Raw genomic sequence first — 7,379 nt, forward strand, 5'->3', positions numbered from 1 at the left:
AAATTCCTGGAATATGAAAGAGACTTTGCCGTCTGTACAATTGTTAGTTAGTCAGAGGCTCCTACTCATCTGAGACTGAGATGGGCTGGAAGTGGTCAGCGCTGCCCCACCCTAAAAATGTCTGGGGTGGCCTAGGATTTCCAACCACACCTAGAAAACGTCCGGTTTCTGCACCCAAACACCGCCTTCCTGTCATTCAAACTGCGACTGTTTTGCAACTGCACTCTGTTCGCATTTTCAGTTGCTATTTGAGCCCACACATGTATGATCCATGCTGAATTAGGCTCTTAGCCACTATGTGACCGCACCTGAATGAGGCCCGGGGCTTTTTGGCACCATTATACGGTATGAGCAATGCGGCACAAGTGTTTGGATTGTTAGAGTCTGGTGTATTATTACCCAGTAATGAAAACGACACAGTTCATGGGTTTCTGTCTCCCACCGGGTTCATGGCTAATTCTTGCTGTTCCCCCCAGAGCTCTATACGGCTTTGCCAATCAGACCTGCATAATACATTCTCCAAGAGTTTTTTTTTTATCTCAACTGTTGACTTTATTTAGCCTGGAAGCAATACGAGTGCAGACATTACCAAATATTATTGTGTCTAGTCTGGGGAAACAGCTAGCATTTATAGAAAGCATTATTCTTCCTATTGCAGCGGCCTCTGCAGATAAGCTATAGAGGAAACTCCGTGTTCTCTATCATGTATTATGCTGCGGCCTATACACAGTACAAGGAATCTCCGCTTCTCCTTCTCAATGAGATGAGATTCCAAATTGCATATGATAATAATATCCTGCAATGCATACAGAGAGTTTGATAGCAATATTAATCTAGCAATAATTCACCCTTTGGGTGCCAACATCTCTGTGAGAGGTGCAAAATATCTGCTAAAAATGCCAGTGTTGCTCACATTACGGGGGAAATTTACTAAAAAAAAATTAGTGGAAAAAAATCGTATTTTCATACGAAAATGCAATTTTTTTTGGTGTATACGTATTTTTGGCATTTACTATGCCAAAAAAAAAGTATTTTCGTATTCTTAATGATGGGACATTCGTATTTGTATTTACAAATACGAATGCATACACCATCGAAAGAATACGGCAGAAATCACCATTCAAAAGAATGGTGGTTCCTGATTTACTAAGCAGCAGTATTGATAATATGGCTGCTAATTAGTGTAAAACTGCCACGAATATACGGCAGGAAAATACACTTTATTTTCCTGTCGTATTTGGCAGAAGCCTGCACGGATCAGTCAGATCCGTGCAGGCTTCAGTGTTAAAAAATAGAGAAAAATAAATAAATAAATAAAAAACAGCGTGGGGTCCCCCACAACTGTAACCAGCACCAGTAAGATAAAGCGAGGGCTGCCTAAGCCAGAGCGTACTTAAGAGGATTACATTTTTTGGGTTGGCAGGAAAGAGTTAATGACTGCTAGTTGCCTAAAGTTAGTTTCAGTTTTGTGGTTAGACTATGGGAGAGCTTAGGGGCGTGAGCTTAGGAGAGGGGTATATAGGCAGGTCCTTACAGGAAATGCTTCCTCTTGGAAAAGTTCTTCAGCCCAGCAGCATGCATGCAGTCACAGCCCAGCAGCATGCAGTCACAGCCCAGCAGCATGCAGTCACAGCCCAGCAGCATGCAGTCACAGCCCAGCAGCATGCAGTCACAGCCCAGCAGCATGCATTCACAGCCCAGCAGCATGCAGCACAGCCCAGCAGCATGCAGTCACAGCCCAGCAGCTTCTCCTCAAAGCTAAGTGCCTGCCTGTGCAGCTGATATTTATCCCCGTGGCCAAGCAGTGCTGTTATCCAGCGTGTCCCATCCCCAGCACTCAGGCCCCCCTCCCTGCCTGTTTTCTGGATACCACCTTCCCTTCCAGGGATAGTGGGCCTCCTCTCCCCCCCCCCCCCACCTCATTACAGCATGTCCCGTCTCTCCCCAAATCCGCACCCTTTCCGTAGCCCACAGCATGCTGTCCCCCCCCCCCCCTGCCGGATACTACCAGCACCCGGATCCCGCCCCTTCCCTTGTGCCTCCCGCGGGCCCTCTCTTACCGCCCGCCACTTTCCTCCGTCCCCCTACTGCGTCCCCGCCGGGCGCCGGCATCCCCTGTACAGCCGGTCAGCACTGGGCTATGACGCGATGGGCGGCATTTCCGCCCGCGCGTCTATGCCCGACCCCGGCACCTCCGGGCGGGCGATCCAACCCCATCCCACTGCACTCCGCAAATCTCCCACCCGGTGCCAGGTCAGGGGGGGTGCAGCGTTTAATGCCGCCACGCAAGATGGCGGCTCCCGGGTGCACGGTCACCCGCAGGTACCCCCGTTCCAGGCCCGCCCCCACCCCCATCTGCCGCCATAAAATAAGGGGCCTCATTCAGCCCTGGTTGGGGCCGTGCCGGGCCTGCCGGGTCAGCCATCCAGCACCCCCTTTCACCCCAGCAGCGAATTCCCTGTGGTACAGGCCCCTCCCGGGCCTGGGGTCGGGTATCCCCACCCGTCCTTCCCACAAAGGGAACCGCTTATCTCACCGGTGCCTCCCCCTGCCTCGGCAGGGGTACGAGCACCGGTGACCGGTCCACCACTGCCCGCGGGGTCCAGGGGGTGGCGGACTTTGCGGCCCCCTACCTCGCGCCCTGGCCCCCTGCCGGGCAACCGTGGTGCCGGCCCCCACTCCACGCCAGGCCCCAGCGGGCTTGGCGCGGGATACCTGGGCCGGGGCCCCTGCGGCTCTGGCTCCCGGATTGCTCAGGCTGGTGTCCGCCCAGTCCCAGTGCTTGCCAATTTTGCCACACCCCTGGGCCATACCCGGCCCAGGGATACGGGCAGGGGGACTGGTCCCAATCCAGCCCGTCCTCCTGGCGGCCTTACCCCTCCCAGCAGCATACGCTCCCGGTGGCCAGGACACCTATTTCGCCCGTCCAATTTCCCGCGCTTCCCCACTCCCACCCCCCTCCCCCTCCCCAGCCCACATGGACATTCAATTCCCACCTGTGACCATGCTATAAAAGGGCAGGGTAGGCCACCGTCGCCCTTGCCACCATTGGGGAAATGGCAACCGACCATCGATGGTGGATGACAGCCGATGGGTGTTACAGATCGATGGTCGGCCATTGCCACGTAGACGGAATGCAGTGCGGGCTTCACAGGTGCCTGCTCGGAGCTTCCCTCCGCAGCCAAGGCAAAGGCCGGTACAATAAACTATTTTATGCTTGACATCGATGGGGGGGAAGCCATCTGGCTCTTCCACATCGTGTCCAAACTAGTTGACATCGGCCATAAACCATCCATGTTTTTCCAAACTTCAAAGACCATCCATGTGGGGCCCCACCAGGCCTTGGCAACGCCCAAAATATTGGTGACAGCCCCATCGGCCGGCCTATACCTCTCTCCTGGAAATAGCTCAGATCGAGGGCGCGTTAGCTTAGCATGAGGGGGTAGCGGGGCCGGCGCTTGCATTTTCAATATTGGTATGGGTTGGTCCTCATGGCCAGGGGGTTCCTCCCCTCGTTGTCAGTGTATAGTGTTGTTGGCCAGCTGTGCCACGCATACATTACTGTGGCAACACCCCCCCCCCCCTTCATTAGTCGCGCGCATCCCCCGTTTGTGGGAACCTTGTTCGTTACTTTAGCAGGGTTTAACATTTTCTTTTGTTTCCTCCGAGGTGTTACCCAGGACCCGGTGGAGTCTTCTGGATCCCTGCCGTCAGCCGGGTTGGATGCAGTCCCGATGCCCCCCCACCACGTGCTGTCAAGAGAGAAACTGGTTTCCGTGCAGGCTTCACTCACGCATCGGCCAGGGGGAAGCGGAATTCCTCCTCTAGGTATTCAGACAGTACCAGCTCTTCAGAAAAGGCCCTGGATATTATCCTGGGTTTTTGGTGCTGATCCACTTTTGGCGTCGGCGCCGCAAGCATTGCGGCGGCTGCAATATTTAGTGCTGAAACTGCCTGTGCGGGCAGCTACCTGCGCAGCGGCCAGCAGGCTTCCTGACTCTTCCGTTCAGGCAATGGGGACGATGGAAGTCCGCTGCAATTAGGATTTATATAAGGTAGATAAGATTTGGATGTAGTGCGCCTGTGGCGCTGACCCAAAAACGCTGTTTACCCGCTGGTTTTGGAACAGCTAGTGTTCCAGAATCAGGGGTGTGAAGGACTTTCTTGCATTTTTTTACCTCCGTGGGTCCTTATTAATTTCAATTCGGCCCACCTCCCCCTTCCGGGACACACGAGAGGTTTTTATCAAGTTTTCGACTTCACTTGGGTCCATTGTACTAACTTACCTTGTCATACTAATCAATGCAATGTATATTTCTAACGGTTAGGAACCTTTTCTTTCAGGCTCCCCTTCAATAAGGATAGGGGGTTTTGTGGAGGTATAGTTCAGTTTTAGTTTAGGATAACGGACACTTAGGTAGGTCTTCGCGGGTGGCATGCGGCGGCTCTTAGAGCTCATCTAGTTAATCTCTTAAGAGCCTGGCGGTGGCGGTAGGGCGTCACGGTCCAGCGGTCACTTGTGGCATGAGAGGGCGCTGGGAGGCACTACCCCCGGGAAAGACGGCGGGGTGTCCTGCCTTTGCGGGGGGGCGCTGTGGGCACTTCGTCAGCGGAGTGTCCACACCAGCCAGAGAAGGGGTGGTGAGACTTCCCAGCGTTAGGTTGTGCCTTAGTCGGATGGGGCCGTCTCAGTCGTCCCCATGTTAATATCAGTCAGTTGGGGCGTTTAAGTCGCCGCCATTTTTGATGTGACTAGAGCTGGGCGCCGTGACGCCTTATTGCCAGCCCTTTACGAAGAAGGGTCATACCACATAATAAATATACTATGCCCTTTAAATCTAATTGCTTTGGTGTCCGTGTCTTTATTGTGTCAGTGTGAGTTATTCTTTAGTTAAGCTAGCTTAAAGTGTATGCTAAGGTTCAAGCCAAATAAATGTATAGACGCCTTAGATAAAGCGAGGGCTGCCTAAGCCAGAGCGTACTTAAGAGGATTACATTTTTTGGGTTGGCAGGAAAGAGTTAATGACTGCTAGTTGCCTAAAGTTAGTTTCAGTTTTGTGGTTAGACTATGGGAGAGCTTAGGGGCGTGAGCTTAGGAGAGGGGTATATAGGCAGGTCCTTACAGGAAATGCTTCCTCTTGGAAAAGTTCTTCAGCCCCACCCACCCTCCCTTGCCTTTGGCATTTCAAATTTATAGTCAATTCATTGGTACATTTACCATTATCAGAACTGGGGCGGTAGGGCGTCACGGTCCAGCGGTCACTTGTGGCATGAGAGGGCGCTGGGAGGCACTACCCCCGGGAAAGACGGCGGGGTGTCCTGCCTTTGCGGGGGGGCGCTGTGGGCACTTCGTCAGCGGAGTGTCCACACCAGCCAGAGAAGGGGTGGTGAGACTTCCCAGCGTTAGGTTGTGCCTTAGTCGGATGGGGCCGTCTCAGTCGTCCCCATGTTAATATCAGTCAGTTGGGGCGTTTAAGTCGCCGCCATTTTTGATGTGACTAGAGCTGGGCGCCGTGACGCCTTATTGCCAGCCCTTTACGAAGAAGGGTCATACCACATAATAAATATACTATGCCCTTTAAATCTAATTGCTTTGGTGTCCGTGTCTTTATTGTGTCAGTGTGAGTTATTCTTTAGTTAAGCTAGCTTAAAGTGTATGCTAAGGTTCAAGCCAAATAAATGTATAGACGCCTTATAAAAAATCAGGAAACCCGACAAATAGGGGTTCTCCGATTTTTAACAACCAGCCCCAGGCTCCAGGTCCAGGGCTGGTTCCCAAAATACGGGGGACAAAATGAGTAGGGGTCCCCCGTATTTTAAGAACCAGCCCCAGGCCAAACCAGCCAGCAGAGTAATGCCACAGCCGGGGGGGAGACTTTTTATACAAGTCCCCCCGGACAAAGCATTAACCCCCTGACCGGTCAGCCTGGCCAGGGGCCCTGGGGGAGTGGGGACCCCCCCAATAAAGGGGTCCCCCCCTCCAGGACTTACCTGACCAGGCTGAAGCCTGGTGCTGTCCCCGGTGGCTCTGTGCGGTGGTCACTGGGCTGATTCAGTGTAAAAAAATAGATGTAAAAACTATTGTTTTAAACTGTGAAACGATGAGTCCCAGCAAGCCTCCTCCACAAGCTGGGACTTGGAGAACCACAAGTCCCAGATGGCATTAAAGGGCCCGCTGGTACTTGTAGTTCCACAGTAAAAAAATTAGTGAAATAAACACACACTGACACATAAGAAAAATAAAACTTTAATACATACATTACACACACATACTGATACTTACCTATCTTGATCCCGTAGGTAGGTCCCAGGGTCTTGATCCGGTGCCTTGTCCTGGTCCGGACCTATGTCGGCATTCTTCTCCATGTGGATGTCCATGTCGGCGTCGTCCGTGTCGGCGTCCGGGGTCCGAAGAAATCCATGGGGGACCTGTGGAAGGAAATCCTACTCACCCAGGTCCTTCATGGAAGATATGAAGTCTTGATCCGCCGTAGTCCTGGGCTTCTTCCAGCCTCTTCAAGCTGCCGGCGATTCCTGGAGCTCCCCACGTCAGACTGAGAGGCGCAGAGATCTTTCATCTTCCGCGCCTCTTATCAGAATGATTCTATTGGCCGCTCAGCGCTGCTTCTGATTGGCCGCTAGGCGGCCAATAGAATCATTCTGATGAGAGGCGCGGAGGATGAAAGATCTCTGCGCCACTCAGTCCGATGCGGGGAGCCGATGGAGTTGCCGGCAGCTTGAAGAAGCTGGAAGAAGCCCAGGACTACGGCAGATCAAGACTTCAGATCTTCCATGGAGGACCTGGGTGAGTAGGATTTCCTTCCACAGGTTCCCCATGGATTTCTTCAGACCCCGGACCGGACAACGACACGGACAATGCCGACATGGACATCGACATGGAGAAGAATGCCGACATAGATCTGGACCAGGACAAGGCACCGGATCAAGACCCTGGGACCTACCTACGGGATCAAGATAGGTAAGTATCAGTATCTGTGTAATGTATGTATTAAAGTTTTATTTTTCTTATGTGTCAGTGTGTGTTTATTTCACTATTTTTTTTACTGTGGAACTACAAGTGCCAGCGGGCCCTTTAATGCCCCGCAGGCTGGGACTTGTGGTTCTCCAGCTTGCGGGGGAGGCTTGCTGGGACTCATAGTTCCACAGTTTAAAACAATAGTTTTTACATCAATTTTTAGACACTGAATCAGCCCGGTGGCCACCGCACAGGGCCACTGGGGAAAGCACCAGGCTTCAGCCTGTTCAGGTAAGTCCTGGAAGACTCATTTTGTCCCCCGTATTTTGGGAACCAGCCCCGGACCTGGAGCCTGGGGCTGGTTGTTAAAAATCAGGGAACCCCTATTTGTCGGGTTCCCTGA

The sequence above is a fragment of the Crinia signifera genome, chromosome 11, assembly GCF_055691185.1.
Source record: "Crinia signifera chromosome 11, ASM5569118v1, whole genome shotgun sequence".
NCBI classification, from domain to species: Eukaryota; Metazoa; Chordata; class Amphibia; order Anura; family Myobatrachidae; genus Crinia; species Crinia signifera.